We start from the raw sequence: 9,421 nt of genomic DNA, 5'->3' as shown, positions 1-9,421 counted from the left end.
TTCAGGAAAATTAAGAATGTAAGAGCAAGCATACATCTGTTTGTCATGAGAAGCTTTCACAGCCTTCCAGACACATCTCACATTTCCCCTTCTGAAAGGGTCTTTCTGCCCTATCCTTGAAGACTCTGTTGGCTTGTCCAATTTGTCTATTTGGCTTTGCTTTCATTTGTTTTGCCGCAGTCTTTTCTCGTGGAGAAGAATGCTTTTTCCTTCTCTTTATTTTCTTTTTGTTATTCAATATATGTTACCAAGCACCTTGCAGGTTTTGAGGAAGACATTATTCTCTTTCAGATTCTAACATAGTCTGTAAGAACATCAGCTTCCTTTTGCAGTGCATTTTTACACACACACATTCACTCACAGGTTTAAGCAGGGACACGAGCAGACACTGTAGTCATGGGGTGAGCGTGGGAGTCATGATGTATGTATTTCACCTGCGTGTGGGGTGCCGCTTATAATTTGCACAGGAAGAGGTGGTAATGCAACAGCAGACTGCATTTTTGTCACAGAACAGGAATTTTCTAAAGTGGTGGGGCTTTGGATACATTTTGCCCATTTTGTTGGATACAAAATGGGCCTATTGAACAATACACCATTCTACTTTCCACTGGCCTTGATACAAAATAAAATAAATCATATTATAGACAGTCATTTAATTTCATGTTTTTTGGACTTTCTGAGTTCTCTACGCTTTGACCAAAAGCAGCTATTAAACGGCTCTTCGATTTTTCAGGGTTACAGATATGCCAAGACAAAAATCAGAGCTAAGTCAAAGTTCTAATTTCAGCATTTGATGTACTGTGAATATTCTTACAGCAAAATGTCAATGGCAACAATGACCATTCATTTTTTTTAAATGACCATTAGTTTAAAGTGCACACATTTTTCTCAGTTATATGCTAAATTTGACGAACATTTTAAAAAATGACCTCTTTACACTGGGGAAATAGAAGCAAAAAGACAAAATCATTAAAAAAAAAAAAAGAAAAAAAACCAGCTAAAGGGTTTTATTTTATGGTTTTATGGTTTGTTGGACTGGACTGTCCGGATGAGGTAGCTGGAACTGAGGTCCTTACACTCCATCGAAAAGTTGAGACAGGAATAAGGCCGGGTATGCAGCACAGCACACGCGGCATGGGACTACACAGACCCCAGGAAATGGCAGAACACTAATTAGCAGGATGCGAAAAGCACTGCCAGTCATATGCCGCTCGGCTTCTGAAACATCGCCCCCTTGGGGCTGGATGTCAGGGTGATTCTTTGCAGCATAATGAATAGTTTTCATTGTGTTTTGGTGTCTTGTAGTATTACTTTGGCCGTTTCTGATCAAGCTAAATGATGTCGCGAGGGGAGGCTAAACAGTTCAGCGGGTGATTTTTCACAGTTGTGTTTATAGCCTCCAGAGAACAATTTGTACTTGTCATTTTTTTTCTTCGGAAAAGAATTCAATGGAAAGTGTAGTTTGCAAGTTCATTTGGAGTGTGATAAGGTCCTGTATATTTTACATGGCTGGATAAAATGCTTTCCTTTTCATAATACTGTGTTGTGTTTGGAAAGAGCCTTTAAACAGCTACCTTTAATACTTTTATACAGGGGTCATGTCAACTAGCACCAGAGCGCAGAGCTCACCTGCCAGCAATGCACTGAAGTGCTTTTATCCAGCGATGCCGAACCGTAATATTTCTCACCCGAATTCAGAAAAGTGAACTTTGAGCCGTGCCGTTCTTTTCAGTGCGCTCGAGCCCGAACGTGGAAAATAACAAAGAGGTCGCGTTCGGCCAGGAAAAACGCCGCGAAGCTTCGCTTCCCCTCCCGTGGCGAGTGAGAAAAGTGTCCTACCTGCTCTGGCCGATGTGAGGGGGGTTGCCGGTTTCGGCTCGAGGCGGCGCTCGTTCTAAAGATCACACGTTGCTTTGCTGTTTCTCAATTGGCTTTGTGGAGACACAATCAGATAGTGGGCCCGAGGAGTCCCGACGGGGACGTGGCTCCCCCTAATCCTGTTATATCCGGACTAATAGAGTGCCCTGCCTTCGGTCCATCTCAATGGGAGAAGAGAGAGCGGGAAGAAATCAATCCGAGATATCGCTCGGGGGGGATAATTTGATTCCTCTCGTACGTCTCGTCCAATCAATTCAGCCGGGCAGAGGATTGATCCAGAGCGAAAGCGGGATTGATGGCCCTTGTCATGCCAGTTCAGAACATGTGCTATAAATTATTTATCTCTTCCCTTAATTGGTCTAATCCAGATCATACGTGTTCCCTTTAAGGCCACATGTCCAGCAACATTACTCCAGAGATCACAACACGGCACATATTCCACCGCCCCGTTATCAACGGAGTGTTGTGTGCTCGGTTCCCTGGACACTGTTAGCACTTCCACCTGGTGGCATTCGTACAGGCGAGGCATCTCCAGGCCTCAAGGCCTGCAGTGTCTGCTGGTTCGGAGCAGTGAATTCATTCTTCCATTCAAGGTGTAAAGCCATTGGTAATTGTGAGGAAACTATAAGTGGCAAGCCTCCAGGCCTCCCAAGAGCACACCTGCTGGCTTCTGCCGAAAAGGCAGATTAACATAATTATTAAGGGTATGCAATAATGAAAATCATCATCATTACTAAAATCACAGATTATGTTTATACACGCATAAATATTACTGCTGGTACGAGGTCTCCACCTATCCAATGTCCAAAGTTCAACACAAATGTCAGTTTGCTAAGTCTATTTGACCAACCAAAATGTGCGAATTCAAAAGATGAAATCAAGGTCTTCTATGAAGAACCGGCATGTTCCATGTACAAACTGACATGATTTTTTCCTGTCAGAATTTAACAACGGCAAAGCCAATCGAACACTTTTAACAACACCAATGAACATTTTCCTGTGAAAATTAGTAAACACCAGAATTGCACCAATTGTTGAACCCGCTGACCCTGTAGCAATTGAGTGTGAGAGGAGTCATCCTGCTTCATGTACGCTTACTTTTTATACAGTTCTTTGTGGTCTATCCTGTCATTCTCTTATCTACTGTTACAAATTGGAGAAGGAAAAGAGGAAAAAGTGAGCAAAAGGGTGAATGAGACTTAGAGAAACGAAAAGAGGACTAATTTGCACATTCAAATAAATTTCTAATTACAGCAAACACCATTCTCGTTATCTATAAGACAAACCTCTCAAGATAGGAGGTTTTGTCTTAGAGATAATATCATCAAAACTTCAGAAGACCAATTAAACCCTAATAACCCTTAAAAAAACAGGAGCTTCAGACAGGAACTGTTCCAATTTATGGAGCGATAGACTCTAAGTCTGGAACACACAAACATTCTAGGGTGTGTATGTGCACACGCAGTCCACACACCACAAAGTTATGACCTCTTCAATTCATCTCCATTTTGTCAATATGGTTTAATTCCTAACTGAATATGGAGAGTTATTACTGGGTCCTCCTAATGAGCCCTGTTTCAATGAACCTGACAGAAGGTGATCGCAAAATCACTTTGGTGTACACATCTATGTTCACAAACCACTGAGCTTAATTTCAAAGTGCTGGGTGATGGGTGAAGGGTGACGCATTCTTGGTAATGAATTAATTAGAAATTGCATTTTACCTCAAAGAAGTTGGCAATATGCTTTGGTGTGTTTGTGTGTGTGTGTGTATTTGAGGGCTTAGTAAAACACTATCTGCCTTCACCATGATGTACTCCTGCATGGACTAGTATACACTAGCCCACATTGGGGGTCTATATGAATGGAAAAATGTGCTATTGATTCGCCCCTACACTCTGTCATAACTCTCCCGCTACAAAGGAAGTGAGAGGGAGTTAAATGACTTGTCAAATGCCTCTCTATTTTTTCTAAACACAATGTATATATTTTACATTCGGTGGAGAGCACCGCATATTTTTCAGACTGTACGTGTAATAAATGTGCGGTCAGTTTTATGAAGACCTTTCTGTTTTTATTTGCACATTACACCGACCCAATTGACCTATTGGGAAAACAATCCAGGAGGCAGGGATGAGGAAGCCCTGGAACACAGAATGTCAGATGCAACTTCATCACATGCAACGACATGTGATTAAAGTAGCTTTGAGTTTTTGGGTCAAATGGGGGGGGGGGGGGGGTGGGTTATCTGGGACCTCTGCCCGTGAACGTGAACTCCGCCCCTGACCATCACAAATATGTATCTGAGATATTTATGTATATGTCCAAACTTTCTGACACTTGCTAGTCAGTATGTCGTTCAGATCACAACACAGACACCTATGAGTTAGTTTAAAGAACCCCATAGAATCAGGTTTGCAAATGACCAACCAACAGAGAGGAAGCAGTAATTGGATGCAAGCAAAACACGACATCTCTTCTTCTTGGGCCTCCGTGCCTTCTTCAGCCCAAACTTTGCTCCACTTGCGTGGCCCCTCCATCAGTCTGAAGGTGAAGGCATGCAAACGGGGGGTCCAGCAACCAGCCAAAACCGCTTGGTCCGTTGACAAATCAGTGCATCATACAGATTGATTCTGCCCTTCTTCAAGGGGTTTAATGAGCCCTTTCCTCGCCTCGCGGCATCCCCGTTGGTGAAATCCAAGGGAATGTGCAGGGGCCAGCTTCTCAGAGATGCGGGGAAGGGGGTTAATAACATTCGCTGCTCTTACGCAAATCCGTTCCCACGCGCTAATTAAGGCCAGGTGACACTGCGTGTTAATGGAGGCCCTTTGTGTTTGGAGCCATCAGTCAGGTTGAGCGCGTGCGTACGCCCGCGCGGGCTAAGGGAGCTCCGCTTTCTTGCGGGCATACGCACATATGCTTGTGTGCATGCGCAAACCGCCAGCCCTATTTGTTTTATCCATTGCTGATGTTCTGGGGAAATTGGGTTCAGGAAAGCTCAAGGAGGAAATCAGGAAGGCGCAGTTGCTGCCAGTGCTGAAGCTGCACTCATAGACTGTGAGTCAGGGATGGGGGGGGGGTGGTGTGAGGCGAGATGTGGAAGCAAGGACATTGGGTAACTGGTGTGTGTGAGTGTGTGCGTGAGTATGTGTGTGTGTGTGTGTGTGTGTGTCGCGGAGGGGGTGCTTAGCTTTCTGTCCTCCCTGAAAGTGCAAATAAATAGCAGGAGCGGCTGAGTCCATATTAAGGGAAAGCGGGGACCGCTGGTGAAAAGCAGGGATTTCCAGGCCTGGTTTTGCATTTCTTTCCTGCCTCATGTTCACTAATGAGAAGCACCTGTTGGCCGCTTTCATTAGAGCATCTCTGTTCAGGCCCCATTAGGCCCGAGTTCCGTCTCACGCCTCTTCGGAGGAATTCTGCGCTCAAACGACAGCCTTCATTTGCTCCCTTCCAGAAGAAGATGAATTGCAGTGATGCGATGCGATGGTTCCATCAAGCGTGGTGATAAACAGTATTTGTATGATATCAGAATAACAAGCCTAGCGCCTCTTCACTTATAAACAACGCTTCTGTGATTAGATGTATTGTGTGTATATTTCCATGTTCGCACAACTCACAAACAGCATGTTTGCTGAATCTCATGAGATTCAATCTCATGCCTGTTTCAAATTAATTTGAATAACAATTTCAAGTTATTGGATTACTATGTTGAAACAACTAGGAGGGCTGTAATACATCGCAGAGATAAAATGATAATTAGTAAATATATTGTCCAGTCATAACGCAATGTCAATGTAAATAGTTAAATCAGGTGTTGTGGTCCTGGGCTAAACCAAAAACAAATGCCCCCATACCAGCTCCTTTCAGATAAGATTACACACCCCCGGCCTAGGTCTACGTCTCATTTCAAGGGTAAGTTTATATAGAAAAAAAGTCTTTAGAATTAAATTGCTGATTGTTGCTTTCTACTATGCCTTTTTCATATCAGTTCTGATTTAACAAATTCACGTGATTAATTTTACATGTATGTAAACCTGCCATATGGCAGTTTATTCATTATTCTAGACCCAGATCTTATTGGAATTTATTTTTTTAATCTCACAGAAAAAATTTTTTCACAGTAGTTCCTGGAAAATGTGTGCCTCTTCCCCTCACAAATTTGTACTTTTCAAAGGACAAAGAGATTTGTCCTGTTTCAGTCTGCCTTCTTTCTTTTCATCCAGAGTCTGATTGTCTTGGGATTACTGGCATTCTGTGGCTGCTTGACATGATTAACTTCCTGTGCAAACACACTTTCATATTTGTCACTAAATTGCTTGCAATGGTTGGAAAAAATAAGGCACACAGTCACGAACAAATATAAAGCACAATTGCACACACACACACAGGGCGAGCCCCATTTTGAAAAAAACCTGTGAGCCCCAAGCCATCTGTGGTCCTACTGTGACCACCGTGGTAGATCTGATGGACTGGGTTTGTGTGGCTTGCACAGAGAAAAACAGCTGTGGAAAGAGTAGGTAAAATTATAGGCAGGCTGCAAACTAGCAGCAAGATCAGTTTATCAATCCCACACCAGAAGCAGTCGAGACTCTGTGTCTGTCTCACATAAACATAATTCATCACCTGCAGACAAAAAATATTCAATTCTCTTTCCCTCCGCTACCAGAACCACAGGCTGCCCAAATCTAATTAAGAAACAAATTGCGATGACAACAGAGAAATATGGAGTGTTCATCTCCTGCAGGCAAACAGGCGTGAGCGACCCTCGCTCTCCTCTCCATGACAGCCCCCCCACCTCCCTCCCAAACCCGAGAAGTCACAGGCTTCATTAACGCATGGATGGTCATGGGTTTCAGAAAATGCTGATTCTCGCCAGCATCGCGTGAAGCTAACGGTCTCACAGCCTCTCACACTGGGAGGAGCCTCCCGTCTCAGTGGCTGTATCAAGATTAACCGTGGGAGCTTCGGTGATCTGTGACCCTTCGCACTCTGGGAGTTACAGAGGGGACAGAGGGCTGCTGGTATGTCAGTGTAAATAAGCACTCACTATAATAGAGCCTTCATTGGCTCGGCCTATTATCGCCATCCTGCCTTTGAGTCCCCTGGTTTATCACACCGACCATCTTGTCTTTGGCTCCCCTGGTTTATCACATGACGTACATCAGTCACATGCTAGATTATAAGCTGGAATCACACAGAGAGGAGTCTAAAAGCATGTGACGCACTTCACAGGGTTCATAATGACGGAGTAGGTGTTCAGCAATTGATGAGCCCGCGAGTGTCATCTCAAGGGGCCGTTACGACCACGCAGGCCGAACATTACATTACATTACAAGCATTTAGCAGACGCTCTTATCCAGAGCGACTTACAGAACTTTTACATAGCATTTTTACATTGTATCCATTTATACAGCTGGATATATACTGAAGCAATTCAGGTTAAGTACATTGCTCAAGGGTACAACAGCAGTGTCCTACCAAGGAATCGAACCTATGACCTTTCGGTTACAAGCCGAGTTCCTTACTCACTGTGCTACACTGCTGCGAAACCCAGGGCTTGCGGCCAAGAGGAGGAGACCAGTCACCGACGCGTCTCAGTGAGGCTCCTGCGTTCCTGCTCGCACACACACGCAAGAAAAGCATGAATGGCAGATTCTCATTTAGATACAATTACGTTCCAGGGATTGTACGCGGATCTTGGAGGCAACGGCGTGATGCATCAGGAGATATTTCTCTTCTCAAGTTGTCCCATAGCAGATTTCTCTTTCTCTATTTCGCCTGCATAATGTCCCTCCAAACGAACCCCTTTCTCTGAACGCTGTCCTGGGGGACTCCTTAAATCAATGGAGATGCTTGGCTTATTGCGCGCAGTAGCTGCATCTAAGTGGGGAATTGCAATGCGGCATAGCAGCGAGAGAATGCTTTCATCTGCAATTCAGGAGTCCTGAGGGGAAAAACCCTATTGATTTGATTCTACCTTCTAGTGTATTTCTGTTTACTTTCCTCCTCTGTTCTGCAGAATTATTTTTCACTGAAATGTGTTCCCTGGAAGGTAAATACGATGCTGACACGTACCGATCCCCATTTAACGTTCCCGTGCATGCCCCACCTCAACTCATTGGTCATAAAGGTTGCAATCTATCAAGGGGAAACCAGAATTAAGAACCAGGGACCGCACGGTATTAACATTCTAATACTGAGGCTAAAAGTGGAGTTGTAGACTCACTCTTAAACAATTAATCTCACGCTAACCTCACACCTGTCCCCAAGCCTGATGAAATGAGCCGGATAACCTAAGGAACCAACATCTAGCCTTAGCCATATTACAAAGTTACAAAGGTATGGGAGGCATGCAACGTGCAACCTGCTTGTGAAAAGCTGCTATCTCAGAAAATGTTGGCAAAGGAGCTCAGCACAACCTGAAAACACTGCTATCCCTGATCAAGACTTGAACTTGTGCAGTGCCTCAACAATTGCAATCCAAAGTGTGGAGCTGCAGGATGTTCAAGTATGCTTAAGTTTTCGCTTAATGGGCAATATTCAGGGTATATTTTAAGGGGTTATACCGTTTACAATGCTGGAGAGGATTATTACATTTTTAATGACCCTCCCTGCTCCAAGCATAGAAATACAAGGAAAAGGAGGCCTTATTCAGAAGGACATCTTTTCATCTCAGCCAGTGAAGTAGCACAAGGAATTCCCTGCTCAATTTAGCCAAGTAACTCACTGGAAGCTTGTCAGTTCCTCAGTCTTCCTAGAGGTCTAGCCAGCAAGCAACACATATAGCAATCCCAAAGCAGTTAAGTGAAGTGGTGATCCTAACTGTCTATAACGTGAAATAAAGTTAAACAGTCTCTGTATTCCAGGGCATACAGAAGGCTCACCTCTTCTTTTAATGAACAAAAAAACCCTCTTGGAATTTGTGGGAGGTTAACTAATTACATTGAGAACTTCAATGATATATAAGGTCTATGCTAGCTGGTGTCGCATGCATTGTTGCTGACTCACTCACTGGATACGAAATGCAATTGGCTACTTACTGTAAAAGCTGATTCAATATGTAGCTGGAATATCTGTAGCTAGGCATCTAGCTAGCTGGGTAACTATCTGTACCGACTGGATAGGCAAGACTACAATGATGATGATGATCAATAACAAGCTAACTTGCTGTGAAACTCTAGATGCAGTGAAATAAAAAACACATACAATGTGGCGTAAAGTAAAAAACTTGGTAGCTTCACTTGTAAGACAAAATATGTGCAATTTAAACCTGGAATCATGGGGCATTCCAATCGCTTATTTTATTCCTCCTCTGTCTCCGAAGCCCTTGACTGATCCGGAAATCTATCGAGGTGCACCATCTTTAAGGACATCCCAACCCATTAAAGGCTCTTTAAAGGACCTCAGAGGCTCCCGAAGAATTCTTGGGTGCATTCCAATCGCTTATTCTATCCTCCCGTGCTTCATTTCCTTGTCTCCTTTCCTAGTATGGAAGGTCAAATGGGTCAGAAACTATGTGAAATTGATGTCTGGAATCATGCAT

Source organism: Anguilla anguilla, chromosome 12, assembly GCF_013347855.1.
Source record: "Anguilla anguilla isolate fAngAng1 chromosome 12, fAngAng1.pri, whole genome shotgun sequence".
NCBI lineage: Eukaryota > Metazoa > Chordata > Actinopteri > Anguilliformes > Anguillidae > Anguilla > Anguilla anguilla.
The sequence above is the reverse complement of the archived record's forward strand: the minus strand, read 5'-3'. Positions refer to the sequence as shown.